The sequence below is a fragment of the Vicugna pacos genome, chromosome 1 (assembly GCF_048564905.1).
Source record: "Vicugna pacos chromosome 1, VicPac4, whole genome shotgun sequence".
In the NCBI taxonomy this organism is placed as follows: Eukaryota; Metazoa; Chordata; class Mammalia; order Artiodactyla; family Camelidae; genus Vicugna; species Vicugna pacos.
The window spans coordinates 53,420,815-53,443,513 of record NC_132987.1 but is presented as its reverse complement, the minus strand read 5'-3'; the positions used below and the strand labels follow the sequence as shown (position 1 = coordinate 53,443,513).

General features: G+C 51.3%; 1 long non-coding RNA gene across 1 annotated transcript; it reads right to left on the bottom strand.

Moving 5' to 3' along the window:
- Positions 1-1,709: 1,709 nt before the first annotated feature.
- LOC140696977 (uncharacterized) lies at positions 1,710-11,054 on the bottom strand. Its single transcript, XR_012073774.1, has 3 exons — positions 10,735-11,054; positions 3,833-4,022; positions 1,710-1,989 (listed from the first exon to the last, which is right to left on the bottom strand). It is a non-coding gene; the product is annotated as an uncharacterized lncRNA (long non-coding RNA).
- Between the last annotated feature and the right edge of the window lie 11,645 nt (positions 11,055-22,699).

Sequence of the window (22,699 nt, the reverse complement as noted above, 5' to 3'; positions counted from 1 at the left end):
AGGCCCTGGGGAGCTGGGGCTGAAGATGCCAGACATGGCCACCAGGGGGCAATCAAACCCTTCCCAAGCAGGTCAACTTGAGTCATTGCGAGGCCCCTTCTCAGAGGAAGAGAGCTCTGTAAGAATTGCTCTCTGGTGGGTGAAGGCCAGGGCCTTGCGCCTGGGCTGCGAATTCTCTCTTTGTGTCTGACACTAGCTCTGTGCAGAGACAGGACTGTATCTATCATGGTGTTCAGAGTCCCTGTGTCTGCTTGGAGCGGTGCTGGGAGTGGGGGTGAGGGCAGGGGAGGTACTGCTGAGCTCTGCTGACAGGTCCAAGGGTATAGGTGTGTGTGCATACGTACACTTGAGTCCATGAAGGGCGTGTTTATGAGAGCTCTTGGCCCCGCGGTGGAGATCTGGCCACCTACCCTCACAAGCAGCGTGGCAGAAAAGGGCCAGACAGTACGAGGCCTGGGATGGAGGTCTGGTCTACCCACTGACCTGCTGTGTGACCTGAGCAAGCAGCTTCCCCTCCCTGGGCCTTGGTTTCCTCACCTGTGAAATGGCAGCACTGGGCTTGGTGGCCAAGGGCCTTTCTAGCTCTGACCTTCATTCTCTGTGTCTTTGAGGTGAGGACTGATTCAAGGTCAAGGGCTTGGGGTCACCTTGGGGAATCCCAGGCTGGGTTAGAACCTGACTCCTCTGCTAGCTCCTGCTTCCTATCAGGACAAAACCCAGACTCACTTCAGTGGTCACGTGCTGAATGCCGCCCTGGGCTCAAACACCTGTGAGGACGGTCACTTGCCTTTCTGTCTGTGGAGGTTTCCCAAGTAGGGCAGTGTCAGCAGATCTCTCCTTGCCCTGTGTTTCCCTGGCCCCCACCTCTGATCCTCAGACCACGGGCCTCTTCAGGCATTGTTACTGTTATCAGCTGAGAAGGTGAGCAGCGGTGACAGACCCGCTGGTCCGGAGCCCTGGCAGCAAGCACAGCCTAGAGCCTCAGTCTCTCGGGGCCTCCTGGGGCCTCTTCTCTCTGGGACCCCACCCTAGCCCCCTCCTTTCACCTCCAGGCAGGATGAGCCAGACAGATGAGAATCTACCCAAGTACAAGCTGCTGTTGAAATAAAGGCAGAGATGTTTCTTTATAATTTTCCCCTTGAAATAAACCCAGACCTAAGAACAACAGAAACACGTAAAATGTGTTTTTAGTGGAACCCAGATGGAGGGCTGGAAGCCCAGCGGGCTGTCTCCGTAGAGGGTTCTGGTCCCTGGAATTCTATCCTCTCCTTCCCAGCCCCCTCAGGAACACCCCCAGCCCCCAGCCCTTGGCCTTGGGCTCCCTGGCCCCAGCTCCCTCAGGCCATCTCCTTGGGGCTGTTTTCAGGTGGGCAGAGTGCTTCCCCACCATCACCCTCCAGACATAAAGCTGAGTCTGGCATCTAGAAAGGTCTGTGGTTTCAGAGGCTTGGGGGAGGGGAGTGGAGACCAGAACCAACTCAATCCAAACACCTGGATCTGCCGAAATACAACAAAGAGAGGGAATTAAGACATCTGAAAAAAATACTCTGAGGAATTCCGCTCACCCACATGGCCCACTGCTTCTCATTAAATAGCTACATTCTCCATATTAACATATGCAAATCCAGCCCTGGGCTTGAAGACTTAGGATACAAAGGCAAGTCCAGGCAACCCCCTTCCACCCCCAAATGGGTCAAAGGAGTTCCCTGTGGGACAAAGAAATCTCACCAGTTTTATTTTGATTTGACTAGAGCAACAGTCTTGAGAGTTGTAGCCACGGTGTGGCTTTTCCCTTGAGGGGAAACAGATGAGGGGTGTTTCAGGGGAAAACGAGGGATACTGATCTTGTAGAAGCTGCCTCTTCTATGAAGTGGTACTGGTCATTTTTCAACAAATATTCCTGGATGCCCAACATGTCCCGTGGGCTGTCTGGGTGCCGGGGACACAGATGTAACCCGGATATGGGGAATAGCCTCAGACCGCTCTGGTCTAGTGGGAAAGGAGGAAAAGAAAGTCAGACATGATAAACTGCTGATGGGAGGTGCTGCCTCTGGGACCTCCAGGTAAAGCCTTTGGACACAGTGGGTCTGACACTCAAAACTGAAGTTTGGACAAGAAATATAGGCTTCGGAGTTCCTGGCGTAGATGTGATAGACAAGTTTTCTGGAGAGAGGAGCAGAGGACTGTGAGCCATTCTGTAGGAAGGGGGCGATGTGGGCTTCCCTAACCTTAGTTTTCTACTTCACTTCCTCTTGAGGTCACTCCTGATTACACCCTTCCTCTGGCGACCTCCTCTGTCTTATTTTACCCTCTTCCCCCTTTTCCTGCTTGTTTCTCCTGTAGGGTGATTAGAATTGAACAGCAGCCGTGAGGGGTGCCTGAGGATGGAGACAGTGACCCTCTGGTGCCTCAGCTCCTCACTCCCTGCCCCGCACACAGAGAGCCCTCCATAGGGAGGCCTTCAGTGTTTGTTGCCTGAATACAGGAAGGAAGGAGAAGCCGGGCTAGAGTTCCACTTTTCAGCTGGCTTCAGGCCTGGGCAGGGCCTCCCTCCTGCTTTGGAAGAGAGGGGAGCACCGAAGAATGAAAGACAGGGGCCCTGCCGTGGCCCAGGAGCGGCGGGAAGGTGGGAGTCTGGTCTGAGCTTCACCTCTCATTTTCAGCCGTGACACTTGGACCGAGTGAAACCATGCACTCTCCCCGGGGACCCTCACACATGAGCCCTGCTCCATATGCATCGAGGAGCGGGCCAAGAGTGGAAGGAAGTGCCCAGACAGAGGGAGACAGAGTATTAAAATTCCACCGACAATTCCACGGGAAGGAGTTTACAGTTCCTAACTGACCGTAAACCCTTTCTCCTGACAGGTCTTGGATACATCACTCTCGGCTCTCCCAGAGCAGCTGACACATCACAGTAACGCTTCTCCAGAAGTCAGGGTCTGCTGAGTCCAGCGGGGATGGGAAGGCAAGCTGGGAGCAGCTGAAATGGCCCCTGTCTCCTCTGACTTCAGAGACCCAGAGCCAGCAGCCGGCTCAATGGAGGCCCATCGAAGGGCTCGTCAAGTACCTCGCAGCCGCCTGAGCCCAGAAGGCGGTTTGTTAACTGCCTCTGGGTGGAATTCTATTCACCGGGTGGGGAAACTTGTTTTCTCCCCACTGAAAGCTGAGTGGCGTGTCGCATGTGTGTTTTATTAATAAAAACGAGAAAATGGAGTCGTTATTACTGCATAATTGCAATTCATTTGCTAGGCCTAATCTTTCAAAGCCCAGGTGCTGGGGGTGGGGCGGGGGAAAATAAAAGGGGACCTTGATCTGAACCGCTTGGGAACCACCTGTGTAGGAGGCACCTTGGGAGAGACAGTGAGATGGCGCGGTGCCTTTCGAGCCTCAGCGCAAACGTGGGCAGCAAAACACACCTCTCTGCGCCACCAGACTGCACCGCAGCCCTGGCACCGGCTCCAGGAGTCAGGTGGCCTTAAACAAGGCCCTACCCTCCTGGAGCTCTGTTTCTTTCCGTTTTTTTTTTCCGTCTCCAGGAAATCAGAGCTCATGCCCCTGCCCTGCTTGACTTACATGGTTGTTCTGAGAATCAAATGATATCCATCATAGATTCTCTCCTTCATTCATTCATTCACTCAACAATCATCTGCCCAGTTATGTTTTGGGCCAGACACTGTGCTGGGTGATGAGATGCAAAAAGGAATAAAATGCAAGCCCTTCCTTCAAGGAGCCCACAGTCTAGTGGGGGATGCACAGAGAAAAAGGTGAGAGGACTGTTGCAGTGTGGTCTGGGGGACCCATTAGAAAGCCAGAGGAAGTACTCCCTACTCACCTTTTATAAAAAGGGCTTTAGAATAGTGATGCTGACTTGTAAAAGGCGAGCAGGAAAATTGAAAATATATCACAGCCTTTCCAAAATGTGGACATGTTCATGGTGTGTGTGATCTTGAAGGCAGACTTTGATGCTCCAGTCTGAATATCATGACTGCTGTGCATTTTATGACCACGACTGCCCAGGGAGGCTGTAAAAAAGGAGGGAAAGAGAGTCAAGGGGACTTTTGCCAGGCTGCTTTGCCCCTTGTGGAGGACAGCACCCCAATTGTCTTCTTGAGTCATTTACACTACCCCCAGGCTGCTGTGGAAAAAGCCTGCACCTTGGACCAGAACTTCCACTTGAGTAGGCGGCCCCAGGTGGACCATTAAAATGTGATCTCTTAGGCTTGTCAGAGAAGAGATTAAGATGGGAGACCCATCAGTTTTAAGATAGCAGCCCCAATATGGACACAGGCAGGGAGTCGGGCCAAGTGCATATAAGTTGCTTCTGCCCTTAAGACAAGAACACCTTTAAGCTAAGAACGGAGCTAAGGTAGAACAAGACAATCATACTTAGGAAAAACGGCCATCCTTATTTTTATTTATTTATTTTTATTTTTATCGAGATATAATTGACATCTAGCATTATATTAGGTTTTAGATGTATTACAATGATTCAATATTTGTATATATTGTGAAATGATCACCACAATAAGCCTGGTTAACATCCATCACCTCATAGAAACAGTTTTTTTCTTGTGAGAACTTTTAAGATCCACTCTCCTAGTAACTTTCAAATACACAATACAGTATTATTAACTATAGTCACCATACTGTACATTACATCCCCATGACCTACTTATTTTATAACTGTAAGTTTGTACCTTTTGATCACCTTCACCCTGTTCAGTTCAGTTTTTTCCTTGTTTTTCGATTCTACATATATGTGAGGTCATATGATATTTATCTTTCTCTCTCTGACCTATTTCACTTAGCATAATGCCCTCAAGATCCATGTTGTCACAAATGGCAAGATTTTATTCTTCTTGGTGGCTGAATAATATTCCACCATATATATGTGTGTGTGTTATGTATATATATATATATATATATACACACATACTTACATACACACCACATTTTCTTTATCCATTAATGAACACTTAGGTGGTTTCCATGTCTTGGCTATTATAAATAATGCCACTGTGAACATGGGAGTACATATATCTTTTTGAGTTAGTGTTTCATTTCTTTGAATAAATACCCAGAAGGGGAATTTCTGGATCATATGGTAGTTCTATTTTTAATTTTTTGAGAAACCTTCATACCATTTTCAAAGTAAGGTTATTTTTTAAGATGCCAGCCTGTCTCAGCTCTAGAGAACTTGAAAAGATTCATCTTACGCTCTCGGGAACCAGAACAGTGGTGACAACGAAAATCAGAGGGAGAAGCCCTCTGTCTATCCCGACAGATCCCAGTTCACGCCACACTGTCAGCCACCACTCCCAGCTGGAGCTTCTCCTTCCAGTATTTTTGTGAGTCAAACTTTGGAGGGTTTCTGTGTTTCTGTGTGTTTCTTTTCAAAGAGAAGACATTTACTTGTAAGGCCTACAAGAAAATAGGACCAAGACTAAACACGGAGCGCCTCCCTCCTCCAGCAATAGGGAGGGGTCCCAGGAAAACAGGCTGCGACTCATGGCTGGGACTTCCATAACTTGTCACTCCGTGGATGCTGGATCCTATTTGTTGTCTGCCTGCCAGCGCTGCCAGGGGTTCCCACACCCGCAGGTTGTGCTGCCAGGGGTCTGCTGGAGAGGTGGGTGGACAGGTGGGAGACAGACAAGATGGGGTCTGTTTCCCAGCTGAACTGGGGAGAAATGTTTACCCCTCACCTCTGGGCCTCTAATGAATTCCGATTCAAGCCACACAGGCCTAGGAATCGATAGTTTTAATCATTTCAAAAACTAGCCCCACTCTGGGTAAAATTACAATGCACAAGAAGCTCAATGGAGCTTAAAGGCCACAACCTCATTATCATTTCATTAGACTCACATTTCAGCAAGATGGAAAGAAATGTTCTCACACACCACCCCCTCCCACGGCTCCCCTCGCCTCCCCGGCCCTGCGGAGTAACTCTGGAGGACAGCGATGGTTTACAACAGCTGTCAGCCAGAGAGCCACTGGCCCACTCCCATCATGCTCTCTGCCCGCGGAGGAAGCCCGGGCTGTCGCTGGAGACCCCGGCGCAAATCAGCGCAGATGCCTCCCAAGTCAAGTTTGCGATCCGGGGAAGTTTAGTAAAAACAACCCCGCTGTCAGTTTGGCTTCTCACAGCTGGAGGGGTCAAGTCATCAACACAATATAAACCCAGGCCGGCAGAACCTTGTCCTGCCCAGGGCCCCAGACGCCCTCTGGGAAGCAAAGGGTTTGAAAATGTCTTAAACTTTTCCAGTTTGTTTATTTTCCAATGTTTAATGATATTGTCCATGCAAGGAGCAGAACCTCAGCTCCTGCTAACAATTAAAGAGGTTTTCTAATTTAGGAGAAAATGTGATTTAAAAAGAGAGAGAGAAAGAATTTGCACAGGAAGTAAAGCAAATAATTCACAGTGAGAACGTACACACAGAAAGGCCTTGAGTTGAGAAGACCCTGACTGAATGGTGAGGACAGGAGTGAAAGCCGTTCAGGGGACTGATCCCACCAGGGGATCATTTCAGAGAAGGCTGCAAACGTCTGCTTCTCTGGTTCACTTCTGTGGGACTTTATCACACCACCACCACCAGTTTCAGGTCTGTGGCTTATATTTGTGATCCAAGTGTCCCCGGAAATGAAATGACCAGAGTTTACTTGCTCCTGCCTGCCAGAGGCTCACTCTGTGATCTGGGGACCCCTTGAGGGTGACCCACATGTGCTCGTGAACAGGACTGTCATTGGGAGTGGCTGCCACATCTCACCAAAGCTTCACTGTCCCCACGCTGTTTGCTCTCTGATGCTGCGCAGACCATGGTCACCCCAGGGTGGGCCTTGCTGCTGGCATGCCCTGTAAGAATGCTGTCACCTGTGCCCAAGGCATTGTCCTGAAGTGCCTTCAAAAGGGCCACACTGTCCACCTGATGTGCTTAGTGCACTGGAGCCTCATAGTGTCCTGTGCCCCCTCCCCCACACCGTCACACTCTTTCACCTGGAGCCCACACAGGACTGACCTCCCTGAGTCTCATAGGACCCTTTATGAAAATAGCCCTTTCAGCTTCTTTTGAGGCCTCTCTACCCACCGGGACTCAGCTGCTGGGTTAGGGGGACATGCGGTGGTGATATGCACTGCCCTCCACTTCCCTTTACTTCCTTTGCTGCTGACAGATGCCTGTGCCCCACAGCTCCCCAAATCTAGCATCTGCTGCTCTGGTTCACCTGAGAACCAGACACATCTGAAACCCACGGCTAGAAGTGGTTTTGGCTGTTGTTGGGATCCCTACTCCATGTCCTCAGACCAGTGGTTCTCAACCTTGACTGAATATTAGAATCACCTGGGGAGCTTTTTCAAATCCTGTTCCCATGGCCACACACCCCAAACCAAGAAATCAAAATTTCTGGGCATCAGTAATTTTTAAGTCTCCTGGGCCATTCCAAGGTACAGTCAAGATTGAGAACCACTGCCTTGGAGGAAGAAAGGAAGGAAGGAAGGAACGGAGGGATGGTGGGAGGGAGGGAGAACAAGACCAAAATTGGGAGCCGTTTCCCTGTGAGGGAAGGGAGCTGAAGCAAGCAGACCTAGTGCCACACCCCGGGACACACACTGAGAAAACCCAGTGATTCCTTTGCCAAACCTGCCAGTGACTCGTGCTGCTGTTGTCAGTATCTCTTTCAGCTGAGTCAACGTATTGGGAGAGTCAGAGACAAGGGCAGCCCAGACCTGGCGGCATCCGAGGTGTCTGCAGGGAGGAGGCCTCAGCCATGGCCATGGCCCTGGTGGAAACAGACAGTCTCCTGCAATTGATGGGACATTGGGAGAGCTCTGATCTAGCCCTGTGTAAATTTCCAAACTTCCCAGGACAGCTGTCCATCTGCTCCAAGAACAGGTGTGGCCAGGGACTGGCCCACCTTAGCTAGATACATGAAGAGTTCATCCACTCCTTCATTTGTTCACTTGTCCTTTCTCTCACTCACATCCACACACGTCAGAGCTGTGTGCAGGGGACCTCAGATATCATTTACAGCCGGGTGGTTCCCAGGCTTTGTTTTTAGCTGAGGAATGCTGGGTTAAGTGAAACCGTATGGAAGCATAAACAAATACCAGGGGAGTTGCTCTGGGTAAAGCAAGATAGGGGGCCCTGGACCCAGCCCGCTCACCTACTTTCTCCTAAGAGAGATCATTCCCCAGATTCTCCTGTTTCAAGGAGAAACAGGATTTGGAAAGCTCTCATTTTATAAATAAGGACACTGAGGCACAGGGCAGGGTGGTGTCTTGCCCAGGGTCATATGGATTTCATGTAACAAACTTTACTGTGCCAGGTACAGGAGAATACAGACCTGAGTAAGTCACGGTCCTTGCAAAAGGAGACGCTTAAGCAGAGATCACTACCTCCACCTCAGATGCTGAACCAAATGCTCAGTTTAATCAGAAGACCTGTGCCTCTCAGCTTTGTTTTCTGAAGAAAGCCCTTCCTGGGTTCTTTCTCAGCACATGGCACTTGGGGAGAGCAGCAGTCTTGTCCTCCAGAGCCCATCAGATCTAATTCATATTCAGCTGGGATGAATGCTGCCAGCACCCACTCTGACTGTCCTGGATATTTTCCTAGTTGTGAAATATTTTGGATCTCACTCTTGGATTCCACCATCAAAGTTTCCAAAGTGTAAGAATCAGAACACATCATTCACTAACCAGCAATACCTGCCTTCTCACTACTATTGACACTGAGATCTTCAGAAAAGGGGAGACTATTCTCTGGGGGGTGATTTCCTTGAGGGACTTTCTGGGCATGGTCTTCCTGGAGATGCCTCTTGGGCACAGGGCAACCAGGCTGACTTCTGAGATGGACCGAAAGCCACACAGTGCCTTAGGACAAAGCACAGGCCTGAGTTCAATGCCTAATCCTCCCACTTGCCCGCAGTGCTGCATGCATACCAGGCAGGCATCTCTCAAGTCCAGAGTTGAACATGCAGTGGGTGCTGCCCCTCCCCAGGAACTGTCCTCTGCTGAAGGAAGCTGTCTTGCCTAAGTTATGCCCTTCCTGGGGGTACAACGACCCAGCCCCATTGCCTGGATAAGGGAACACCTTTGAAGAGTCACCTGAGCTTCAGTGTGCCCTACGGGAGCAGCTGAGGCCTTGTGGCAATCTAATGCCGTTCAGCTTCTCCCTCCACCCAGTTCCTTATAGGGCTCATTCTGTGAACAGTCCCCAATTAACCTTCTGCACACAGTCTTCCTCTCAGTCTTTCCTGAAGACCCCGACCCTTAACAGAACACATCCACAAAACCAGGGCAATAACCCCTACCTCTAAGAGCTATTGTGAGCCTTAAAGTGAGCTCATTGTTCATGTGACATTTCCTAACTCTGCCTGGAATATGGTAAATGATCAGTACACACTGTCCACTTCCTTCCTCTCTCTATTTGTTCTTCCTCCAAGTGTTTATGGGTTTTATATCGAGTGTTGTCTCTCCTCTGAGGGAGTCGCCTGGCTCTCTGTTCATTGGCAGAGCAGAAGTGATTGACATGTTCCAAACCTAGTAAAGGTTCAATCCCTCATTTAAGTTCAGGTGCTTTACATGGCTATGCTCACGTCTCAAACCAACACACACACACAAACACACAAACACACACACACACACACACACACACAAGTGGTATTGCAGAATTCTGTAATCTTTGAAGTTTTACGAACATCTGAAGCTTTACACCATCACCACAACACACAGAGAATTGTTTGTGTGGAGACCCACATGCCAAGTGAGAAATCCCAGGAGGGAGGGATCATTTCCTGGTGGTGAATCAAGGAGGTCATCATGAAGGAGCTCATATTTGTTATAGGTTTTGAAGGATAGATAGAAATCCATCAGGCAGAGAGGATGAAAGTGGCTTTCCAGACCAAGGGAATAATATCACAGTCAACTGGGGAGCTGGGAAAACACAAAGCATGTCTAGACAAGTCCTCCAGTCTTGGCTGAAGACAGGGTTTTGTAGAGGAGGACAAGGCGGGAGGAGCCAAGCCTGGGAAGACAGTTTGGGATCTGACTGGGTGGGGCCTTGAAGGCCAAGCCGAGGTTGGAAGGAATGGGACTCCACTGATAGTTTCTGAGAGGCGGGGAGAGCTGGAGGAAGATCCGTCATGGAGAGGATTGGATGGTCAGGAAACCAGTGCAGAGGCTGTGGTCACAGACAGGGCTAGCGAGGACCCCACATCTGGCTGGGGTACCTCTGGGTCAGGAGGGCAGGAGTCCTGGGGCAAGAATACTGGCCTCTTTTTCAGATCACCACAACCATCAAAGCCTTCAGGGGCAAACTGCAAATACCCCAGCTCCTCATCTGAGAATAGACAACAAGTGAGCTCACTCCCCAACAATTGTTTGGAGAAGTGAAGAGGAAACTAACCTCAATGTAAGGGAGCCTGACTCACTGTTTCTCAGTGACCTTGTGCAGGGAAATTCTCTGAGCCTGCTGCCAGTCACCTCCTCTGTCCACACCTTTCCTCGTAGGAATGTAGGCAACAAAAGGGAGTCCCATGCACAAACACCGAGAGAAACTTCTAGAAACTGGGCAGACCCAGCCCTACTTCCTCACTCCCTTGCTGTTAGGCCTTGGACACATCACTTAACACCTTTCTAGGCCTCAGTTTCCTTATCCATAAAATGGTTATAATAACTATCACCACTCATTTGTGGGATTTTATGAGGTCAGATAGCCTAATAAACCTGAAAGTGCTCACAGCTCTTCGGAAGCGGTGCTCAAGTCATGCAGGACTTGTTGTGATGCTGCCATGTGACTGCACGCAGCTCTGCCACCGCCCGCAGCCTGCGCACTTCTCTCTGCGTAGCCTGAACGCTGTTCATGGTGTCCTTTCTTCAGGAATATTTCTCAGATGTTTCCTCTTGTTTAGATGTGGGTCTGACACCAGAAGGCTCCACAGATACTGCCCACCTAAAACAGACCTTGAGTCAGATCCTGTGAAAGTCAGGAGGCTGAGGGCACCTTGGAGCTGATTCACCACCACTCAGTGGGGAAGATGCTGGTGTCTTGGTCAGGGAAGAGCAGGTGACTCAAGGTAGAACTTTCTGGACACAGAAACTGTGATCACTCATCCTTCCAATTCCATCTCCTTGGCTTCACGGATCCAGATCCTGCCCCGCCCCCACCACCTCCAGACTACCCTCTGATCCCACTGCCTAGAAATCAAACAGTGTGGCGAGTATGATTCACCAACCATGTGACCTCATTTTCGCTGTCTGGAAAATGGGTCTAATCCTCTCTGAGCTGCCTACCTTATAGGACTAATATGAGGAGAGTTCCCTGGGCCGAGGATGCAAGGATGCTTGGTGACTATGTTGTGCCAAGGTAATGAGCTGTCGAGAGGCCCTTTCAAGGGAATGTTTTAAGATGCCTTGGGGAGGAGAGGAGAGGGGGCTGGCGGCTGCTCTGCACTGGCTGTGAGACAAGTCGTGGGGGACCCTAGGTGCCGCTTCCTTCCAGACCCGAATTTCCAAAGCTGGATAGAAAGCGTTTCTTGAACACGGGTATTCGAGAGAACAGCTCTTGGCTTTCTGATACAAAGCATCCTCCTTCAGAAAAAGCTACCCCCCAACAAAAGCACAAGGCCAGACAGTGGGGGAGCCCACGGCTTGGCTGTTGCCCTCTTCCAAGTGTCTCTGGATTCTCTGGATGAAGGTATGGGGCTGGCCTGGGAAGGTGACACCCACCCAGACCACAAAGGAGCATGGCTGGAAGAAAACAATCTCCCTGTAATTAGGAAGAAGTCAGAGTTGAGCTACCAAGAGGCTGCATGTCCCCTTCCCAGGGAGCCCTCTGAATGGAGAAAGGGAGATGGCCCAGTCCCCCAGCACAGCAGGCGTCCAGCAGGAACAAGAGTGAGGCCAGGGTTGGGCCCGCTGGCTGTCTCTGGCTTGAGTTCCCTGCTCACAGGCTGGGGTTGTGGAGAAGAAACAGGCTAGAGTTCTCTGGGGAAGCAGCCTAGGAATAACCCACATCACCATAGCCTTTGGGGGCTTCCCTCATGGGGGCTGGGACAGGGTCGATTGACCCCAGAGTCCCAGACACAAGGGCAGGTTCTTCACATGCATGGAGAAGGCTGAGATCGACAGAGACTCTGCCCATGCCCCTGACTCTTAAGTGTTCCCCAGCCTGAAACAATGTCCTAACTCAGCAGCCTGGGGTTTGTGTCTTTCCTTTAACTCGACCTCTCCTATCCCTCCAACCAGATCCAGATCACACTCCCAGACAGCCGGCCAGTGTGACTTTTGTTGGCCCTCCGTGTAGAAGGACCTCCATAGCCCTGCTCACCTTCCTTGGTTCAGTGGCCATGAACATAGGCTCTGGAATCAGACTGTCTGGGTTCAAATCCCAGGTCTATCACTAACCAGCCCTATGACCTTGGGCAGCTGACTTAACCTTTCTGGGCCTCCAGTCTCCCTGGTGTTTGGGGGTGATAGCAGGACTCACCTCATAGCCTTGCTGGAAGAATTAAGTGTGTTAATATGTGCTCAGCATAGCATTTGCCACCCAATGAGCCCTACATCTGTGCTGGCTCCTTTTGAAAATCCCACCCATTGCCTTTTCAAGACTGGGCTTCAGATCTATTTTTGAAGGCCTTCCCGGACTGCTCTCTGCTCTGCTGCCTTCTCCACAGTTGCTCTGTCCCTTGTCATCTTGGTTCTCCCCTTGTTTCCTGGTCATATAACAGCTTATGTAAACTCATGGGACAAGCTAGCCGGCCTTAATCTTTCCTGGGAGGCTTCAGTCCTCCACCTGCCTGGGCTTGCGATCTTCTCTACAAAGCCGTGTCCCTCTCATCTGCTCAAAACGCACGCCCTTCGTGAACCACGGCACAGCAGGAGAAACACACGCTCTGGGTTTGAATCCCAGCTGAACCTGCATAGCTGTGTGACCTAAGGCAAGTTACCTAACGTCTCTTAGTTTCAATTTCCTGATGTGTCAAATGATGTAAGGACCCCTCCCTCAGAAGAGGGAGAGGATAATGTGAAATAATGACCCCTGTATGCCTAATGGAGGCAGTGCTAGGGGCAGTGCAGGCACACAGTAGGTGCTCAATAATGTTTCCCTTCTCTCCTCCCAGCCTGCTCTGAGAGCATAGTCTTGTCTCTGCACTCTAGTCCTGAACCATCTTTATAGCCACATTAGTTTATCTCTATATGTTCTTGGATCTTAATCATGCATTGGTCACTCTTTCATTCATTTGACATTTATTGAGCATTTCCTATTTGTCTGATGCTGTGCTAGGCCCTGTGGATGGCTGAGACCAAATCCTTGCCCTGAGGAACTCACTAAAATTGAGAGGGTCAAATATATGTGCAGATAATCCTAGGGTCTTGTGGTAAGTGTTATAGCGGGGGTGTGTATACAAAGTGTTCTCGATCACAGCCTGTGGAGGGCCTGACGCTAATTTGGGCAGTCAAGGGCCTGAAACACAACTGAGTGAAACCCACTGATGGAGCCCGTGCGGTGTGTCAAGCATGGTCCTAGGCAAGGGGAACTCAGGATGAAGAAGATAGTGCCTCTGTCCTCAAGGAGTGCAGGGTCCAGTGGGGAAGACAGACAAGAGGACATGAGGATGAAACCAGGTGGAGAGTGCCTGTGCGCCCAGGGGTCTGTCATGCAAGAGGGGGACAGCTAAGGATGGAAGCAAGGGAGACGTCCTGGAGGAGGTGACATCTAAGACTGGAAGGACAAGTAGGAATTGGCTAAACAAAGGAGAGATGGAAGGTCTGTCCAGGTGGAGGGAAATAGTGCAAAGTCTGGGAGGAGTGAGGCCAGGTGGAAGGCTCAGGGCACTACAGTACTTCCGTGTGGTTGGATGCACATACAGAGGCTCTGAGCTTCTAGCAAGCTCTCCTTTTGTCCCTTTTCTCCCCCAACATCCTTTCTCTGGTCAGACTTCTCAGTCCCACCTCTAGGGGCCCCCTTATCCCATAGGTGCCAGCACCTCTGCTGACCTAGGTCGGGAGCAACACAGCCCAGGGTCTTCCTAAGGGCTGGGGAAGCTGTGGAAGGGGGACAGGGAGGGGACACATGTGGTGGGTGCTTAGGCTGAGCTGGAAAGAGGGGAGAACTTCTCCCCACACAAGGACACTGACCGATGGCCAGGGCTGGCCTTGGCTGTGGTTAGCCCAGCTGCTAGAGATCAGGAAAGAGCCTGCTTCCTCAGCTAAGGCTTCCCCACCCCCAGCCCCCCTGCTCTGTGTTAGGTATCCTCCTCAGGCTGGCTAATTTGGTCAAGGTGAAGGTCCCCTCCACCTTCCTGGAGTTTTACCACGCAGCCAGCAGGCCACAGGGACGCCCAGCAAGCCCCACATCCGCTAAGTGTCAGGCGCGTGGTCACCACGCTCAGTCCCACCCTTGCACACTCCCACGTGCTGTCTCCTCTCCCACGCATGAACTCACAGCACCCATACTCAGGCACACACTCTCACCACACTTACCACGCATCTGCTCACCAACACACACCCGCACACAGAAGGGCACAGCTTACTTCTGTCCTGAAAGTTCCCTTTGGGAAAGACCAGCCCCTGGGAAGGTTCTGGGCCTCCAGCCCAGGGACGTGAAGCCCCATGCCAGAGAACCCCGGTATCTCTCACCGAAAGGGTACCAAAGGGTTAAGAGAGAACATTTCCAGGGAGTTTGCCTCTTAATCAACACAGTTAATTCTTTTCCTTTTACAAACATAAATTCTTGGCAGTCAGTAACCAAGAAAGAAAGGGGTAAGAAAAAATCTTAACCCAACATTAGTCAAATCTTTGCCTCTTCCTAGTTTTTTTTTTTTCTTTTTTCAAGTTAAAACCCAGGGGAATTCAAAGCAATGAGAGAAATCCCAGCCCAGATGGAATGTTTTTGCTAATATACGTCTGCAAGTTATTTAAATGTATGTTTAAGTGTGCGTGCGTGCGTGTATGTGTGTGTGTGTGTGTGTGAGAGAGAGAGAGAGAGAGAGAGAGAGAGAGAGAGAGAGAAGGAGAATATGAGAGCGAGCAAGTACGGCTGAGTGGAGTGATGCATGTATGTGTGTGTGTGTGTGTGTGTGTGTGTGTGTGTGTGTGTGTGTTTGTTTGTGTGTGTGGCTGGAGCAGACAGCGGAGCAGAGTCACCAGCAGCTCTGCCTGAGCCCAGCTGTCCTGCAGCCCCCACTCACACGTCTAGACCTGAAGCAGGACATTACCCAGGACTGTCCTTGTCCTTCAACCTAGGGTCTCCTGGAACAACAGCCCCTGTCCCTGCCCCTCAGCCCCAGGGTGGCCTGGGTGACCCATTTGCCCACCATATATTTTCTTGCCCTTTTTTTTTTCCCTATTTAGCTAGATTTGGGGCTGGAGTTTCCAGGCCTGGAGGAGAGACAGTTGAGAGGACCCCCCCAACAACAGCACCCCGCAACACACAGGGGCCCTGCCTGGATTGGGAATCAGGGCTTAGGCTCCGTTCCTGGCCTCTTGCTGTCTCCTCTCAGAGCTCTCTCATGATCTGCAGACCCCCTGGCAGTCTGTCTCTGCTTTGACCCCCACCCCGCTCAAAGTCCCCCTGGATGACAGGCCTGACCCTCACCCACAGACTCCCCTGAGCAAGTATCCCCAACTCCACCCCCAGAGCAGGGCGCAGGGGCTTTGCAGACAAACCCCTCAGCCCCCACCTGCCCCTAGCTCTCTCTCCTCTGCTCCCTTCTGAGCTGACTTTAATTCTTTTCCCCTTTCCTCTGAAGTCGCTCCTCTGGCCCTGTAATCAGCTGTGTGGGTTCCAACTCCCTGATTTCCAGGGGGAGATTAAGCTGCTTTCTCCATCTAAAGTCACTTTGGATGCCTGGGCCACCCCATGGGCTGGTCAGACCCTTCTCTGGCGACGGGCCTGCTCTCACTCTTCTGAGCCCTGGCCCACCCTGAGTCCTAGGCCTTCCACAAGGAACTTCCCATGCCCCTGCCCTGCCCTGGCCCCCCAGAGATTCCAGCCCTCCCATCCTTTCCCCTTCACACACAGGCCTCTCCACATCTCTAGCCAGGCCCAGAGCCTGGAGTCCACCTCCTCTATCACCAGCTTTTGGGGATGGGGCAGTGCTCAGGGTCTGGAATCTGCAGACAGAATCCTCACTCTGGTGGCCAACCCCACCCCCCTTCTTCTCTGCCTTCTCTGCTCCTCCTGCCCACTCTTGCCCTCAGAGGGCCTTTTCCTGAGAATATAGACATCCACGGTCCCCCGGGTGATGAGGGGACCAGAACGACCAGCTCTCTACTCCCTGAGTGGATCCCCTACCCTGCTTGTCTTCTGCTGGAAATGGCTCAGGGGCTGTGCTCAGCTGAGCCCTGGCCTGAGACAGAGCAGAATGGGGTGAGGGGCATGGGCTGAGAGGGAGGGGGGTGTTGGAGAGGGGGACAGAGACAGTCCAAGGAAAAAGTAAAAATGAGTTCTGAATTACGTGCTATTTAAGCTTGTCTCCAAGTGCAGCCAGAGGGTGGTGGTAAAGCTTAGATCTGACTTTTCAATAAGGAAGAAAGGAGTTGCCTTGAAAGGGATCCCTGAGACAGAAAGAGGGAAGGAAGACATTCTTTGGGAAGTGTCCTAGAATGCCACATTGTCAGGGCTTCCATTTTTTTCTGAGATGGTTTGGGGCCTTGGGCCCCACCCAGGGACCCTGGCTTCCTAAGGCCTGAGATGCCTGGAGGACTCTTAGGTCCATCTTGGTCTGAGGGCTTCAGAGAGTCCACGAGTCCCCTGACGTTGTATGCAAAATCTTGTGGCTATGAAGACTATTATGAGGGGAGAACTTCATGTCCTTAATCATGTTCTCAAAAGAGCCTCTCACCTCAAGAAGTTGAAGACTACTGGATTACAGGTTAACACGAAGGTGACACTTGAGGCTGGCCAGAGTGACCCAAAAGACAGGGCCAGAGTGGAGCCAGACCTCTGGCTGAACTAAACAGACTGAGTGAGTCTGAGGAGCTGACCTGCACTTCCAGGCATGTGTGTAGGGGCACGGAGGGGTTCTGGAGATGACCTGGGTGCCTGGAGGCCTCACTGTAAAGCAGATCTCTGATGGGTGAGATCTCATGGCTCACATGACACACCTACACTGGGCTGAGCAGTTTGTGGACTTTATCTGCTGGGAACTGGCAAGTACTAGCTGGTGAGATGGCAAAGGTGACCCAAGCTGAGCCTAAGGTGTCCCTGGGGTACAGTGAAAAGTGCACAGAAGGGTCTGAACCCACAACTTTCACAATGTGGACAATGTTCATCTGTCTCAGAGTAAACATTGAGTCCACTCTTCAAGTGGCTGTGTGTGTGTCCAGCACAGACATGGGCAAGTCAGAGAAATCACAGAAAAAGAGAGGGAAGGTCATCAATACCAAAGGGACAATGTGGAGGAAAAGACAGTTTAGCAAAAAATTCCGTTAGCCCAACCCCGCACTAACAAAGCTTTTGGACCTTTCTGTGTCCAAAATGAAACGACGAGGTTGGGCTGAAGGGTATCTGAGGGCACCTTCAGTATTGCCACCTCAAGTTTTTAAGAAATGCCTCCTCCTGTCCCCTCCCTGGAGCCCTGTGTCGGGTGGGGGTGGGGGGGTTGGAGAGGAGATAATCCAAAAGCCCAGGGAGCTTTCCCCACTGCCCCTGCCTGTGCTCTGAGACAACCCACCTACACTCCTCCCACAAAGTCAATTTCCCTACAAAAGAGGCTGTGGGAACAAGGAGGGGGTTCCACTTTGTTTTTTGATTTGTTGGCTTGCTGGCTTTTTTGATCAAATGACAGGGAGTGGGGAGCCTGGCTGGGACAGGTGAGCAAGGAACATCATGGACCAGGGGTGCTGGCTGCTGTCCAGCCAGAAGGTGGGGGGAGGGTGTGTGAACTCTCCCTGGGCCCTGTGAAGAAGGGACAGACACACTGTCACTGCCACGCTGGGTAACCCCTCGAGCTCCCTTCATGGCTCCGAACACTTTCTTCTACCCAGTGCCTGCCTGTGCGGTTTATAAGCATGTGTCTATAGGTATGTGCGTATAAATATAGATGGACGGATATAAATCAAGAGTTTACGAGGTGAAGGCAACCCTCCTGCCTGTGACAGCCAAGCCACTGCCAGGGCTTCCAAGAGGGCAGCTCCCTGTCTCTCCCGACAGGTGTCCCCCGTCACTTCCGCCTGTGACTCCTTCTCCCCAGCTCCCCTGCGTCAAGCTGTCACCAGCACCAACTCCCTCACTCTTCCTCCCTGCAGCAGGCTGTTGCTATATCCTCACTTCTTCCTCCACAGCAACTCTGAAATCTGTTCCTTTCTTGGTGTCCGCCCCCTCCATCAGCATCCCCCTCGTGTGTCCCTGGCTCTCCTGCCTCTTGTCTCTGCTTTTTTTTGCTTTTCACCCTTTCTGACTTTGTGCTTTGCCTGCTCTTTGTCCATCTGTCTATCTCTCTCCCTTCATACTTGTTTTATGTGCAGCCCTGTCTCCCGGCTCCACTGAATCCCCGTGTCCCTCTCTCTCAATCGGCCTCTCTCTCTCTGGTTGTGTGTGTCTCTTTATCTCTCCATTCTCTCTCTTGACAAGTCACAGCCAGAAACTCCTTGGGGAAGCAGTATTTCTAGCCTCCCTCTTCTTTATAAGCTCACTGTCAAGATGACTTCTCACCTGGCCTCGGCTCCGAGCAGAGCATTGTAGAGGCAGCACAGTGCGGGGGCAGGGAGTGGGGTGGTTGGGGAAGACGACCCCATTGGTCTGGGAGAACCAATGGGCCATGGGAAGAACAGCTGGGCCAGAGGAGCCAGTGATGCATCCCGGTCTGTTACTATAACAAGTGGCAGGCCTGGCTCATTTGCATGTCAGGTCTCTTTTACATAAATCTGCATGTCAAGCTGGAGGCCCTGGAGCCAGGTAATGCAAAACGATGCAAAATAAATTAATCAGTGTGCCCTTCTGCAGGTGCAAGCCAGCCCTATCTTCCAACTGACAGAGCAAACCCAGAAGGGCTGGTGTCCTTAAATAGGGTCCGGGTGGAGGGCGCTGGCCTGGAACAGGCAGGCTCCAGCTCAGGCTGTGGAAGGCCCAAGGGGCAGTCTGCTCTCCAGCCTGGCTCCAGGGTGGCCCTGAGAGAGAAGATGGGCCCTGATGGCAGAAGAGGACTGTGAATCCAGCCTGGACCACAGCCTCATCCAGGGCCTGGAGACTCAGACTCCAGAGCTGGGAGAGGGGGGATTTAGGGCTCACCGCGTCCAGCGGGGAAACTGAGGTGCAGGGAGTAGGGGAGGGACTTTTCCAAGATTACTCAGCTCTCTATGTCTGGGTCCAGAGCAGAAGCCTGCACTTCCGTCTCTCAGCAAAGTGACCTCTTTGTTCCTTATCACTGGCTAGAAGTGGGTGAATTTCCCTCATCCATTTGGGGGGTCTCCAGTGACTTTGGGGGAAATCAGAGGTGTCAGTCTACACTTCTTCTCCACCCTGGCCTTTGGGAGGACTGCCTCTGTGCTAACCACCTTGGGGTGCCTTAACCACCTTGGGGTGCCCTCCAGAACTCTCTAACTCCCTGACTCAGACATGGAGGCCTAATCCCCCTTTAGGAAAAGGCAGCATGGGAAAGAGGTAGTAGCCGGTCTCCCTCTGCATTCTCCAGCCTCTGGAAAGTGTGTCTTCTTGGCTCCCGTCTGGATTGGGAGATGGTTCCCAAAGCCCCATGGTTTAAGAGAGGCCCCTTCATGTGAAAGAGGGTTGGGGAGCAGGGTCGCCAGCACCAGAGCTTGCCCCAGGCCCAGCTCTGCTTCTCCTGTGACAGGCCGAGGTGAACCAGCTGTGGGACCCCAGGCACTCCCCAAAATCTCACACCCTCTCCAGACACAACCCACAGTTTGTTTAAAGAGGACCCATAGCAAATCACATCTGTGCCAACTAGGACTGCTCTCATCCTCCTCTGCTGCGGGAAGCTGGCCAATGAAGCTCCATCCCGCCCCGGAGAATGCAGGCTGACTGTGGAGATGGCATCTCAAGGGGCAGGGCACCCAGTGGTTAAAAGCAATGAGCCACATCTCTGCCTGCGTAGTGATGCCACCACTTAACCAGCTATGTGACCCAGGGCGAGACACCCGGCTTCTCTGACCCGAGTTTTCTCATCTATAAAATATGAGTGGTAAGAGTTCCTACCTGGTAGGGTTACTCTGAGGCTTAAATGAGACAAAGCGTGCCCAGCACCCCACACAGTGCCTGGCACAGAGGAAGCATCTATACACGGTAGCCATTATGATTACTCTTGCAAATTAAGGTATCACAACCAGGCCAGCCTAGGGCAGAGGAAGGTGGTGGGAAGCAGGAATAAGTGCAGGCAGAGTCTCTCTCCCACTGCCCTTCCTCCTCCCATCATCTTCTCCTGTCCCCTCCCTCCAATCCAGACTCCACATTTGCACCAGAGAGAACAAAAGCGTACTAAAACACACAGGTTGTCATGCCACTTCCTTGCTTTAAATCCTTTCTGGCTCCCTATTGCTCTTAGGATAAAGCCCAAGCTCCCTGACATGGTCTTATAAGGCTTTTTGCGATCTGGCTCCTGCGTATCCCTGAGCCTCATCTTTCGGCCTCTCGAACCTAAGCTTTGGGACCACAGTCAGACACGCATGTTGGCTCTCACCTCCAGGCCTCTGCATGGGTTGCTTCCTGACCTCAGCTACTCACCTGCTCTCCAGTTAGCTTAGAAGGTGCTTGCTCCAGAACTCTCCCACTCTCCTGGCTAAGGATTGAAAGGGTAGGGCTTACGGAGCTCCTCGTCCCAGGAGGCTTTTCTGAGAGGTCCAAGCAGTAGGGATGTCAAAGATGATCTAGTCCCACTTCTCCTCTGGGAGAGGAGAAACCCAGGCCCCCAGAGAGAGGGGATTTCTTCTAGGTTCCCTGCACCCCCTCTCCACACTAGCACAGGAGGAAATCAGTGACCTCTCTAATCAGTGACCCCTTCTCTGACACCAAGGACCTCTCATCCTAATTCATTTGCATTTAATCATTTAATCATCTCTCCCAGGGAGAATGAATAAACAGAAAAGCCTTGGGGACCCAAAGGAATGAAATCCAAGCCCCAGGAGAGATCACAGGCATGTGTGTATTTGGGGGCTAGGGCTATTTTAGAGTGTCTTTCAACCCTCCCCACCATGTCACTATCTCCTTTCCCTCTTTATCAGATTCTGGTCTGCCTCATCTGCCAAGTGAGCAGAGCTTGTGACCAGGGAACCGAGGGGCAAAGGAGGCCTCCTGGGTAGCTGCTAATTTAAAGTGAGAACCAGTCAAGGCCACCACTGGAGTGTGGAAATCAAACAGGTTCTGGAGTCAGAAAACCTGAGTTCAAATCCCACTTGCTAGCTGTGTGAAAGGGCAGATCAGTTAACCTCTCTGTACCTCAGTCTCCTCAACTGTAAAATGGGGATTCCCAGCTGTCATGAGGGTCATGTGAACTGACAGATGTGAAAGTACCTCCTAAACAGGTCAACATTCAACATGCACTCTTCTTAATGAGATGCAGGAGCGCAGGAAAGTTCTCATCAGGAACCAATCTCCAATACTCAGAGTTGACTGCTAACTTGCCTCTCTGCTCCTGCTTCCATTCTGCATCTAATCTTTTATGGACTAAAAAGTGTTGGGCTTATAAATATTTGTTCCTCATAGTCAGACTTTCCCGAGTGTTATCAGCCTGGCTGATAAGATAATCCTGCCCTGTGGGGCGAGCTCTGGCACCTGGCGTTCTGCATTGCAGGTGACCTCTCACACTTAACTTTTTAATACCTAGCAAGTCAATACAGAGGCTCTCAGCTTACAGGCTGAAGGGGAGGGGCTGGCTAAGGGGGCCTCCGAAATTAATTCTCTTTGTTTCTGAATCTGATGTCTAGAGTTGACTGGAGACTCCAAGTTAACACCTTTCATGCCAGATGGTGACTGGGTCTCCACCAGCTCCACTAAACTCAGAACAAAAATAGTTTTGAAAAGACTAGACGTGAGTGCCCTTCTCCTTTAATTAAGTGCAAAATCTCCTTATCTATTTCAGCCTTTGAAAAGTGAAACCTGGGAAGGCAGGTTCCCCAGGCAGAGACGAGGTGTGGGGAATTAATATTCCATCTCCATTTTTCCTGTGTAATTTGATAAGTTGACTAAGCTTATCAGGGGGACCCAGGCTGCATTTAGCCACTGGGTGAGTCGGCCTCACGCTATACATTAGAGCAGTTGACCAGCCAGGCCAGGTGAATCAGGGTTAAGGTGAAGAGCTGGGACCCATCTTACCTTGTCTGATCACCTGTTATCATTTGGTGACATGTCCCTCCTCCCTCAAACGTTCTAGCTGGATCCTCAGAGTCCTGAGTGCAGCCTGAACTGCACCTGCCCCTCTGTGCTCTGAGTCGTGGGCCCCACAAAGCCCTGCTGTCTTCCACCTCTCCCAGCCACAGGCAGGATGCACCTGAGCAAGGATTGACATGCTGGTATTAAATAGAAGAGGAGTGGGGAGAGGGTATAGCTCAGTGGTAGAGCATGTGCTTAGCATGCATGAGGTTCAATCCCCAGTACCTCCATTAAATAAATAAATAAACCTAATTATCTCCCCTCCCCCACCAAAAAAAAGAGGAGGAGTGGGTAGAGGAGGAAGCAAGAGAAAGGGGGAGGGGGGAAAAGGAGGAGGAGGAGCTATTCTGGGACCACCCCAGCCCTGTACCTCC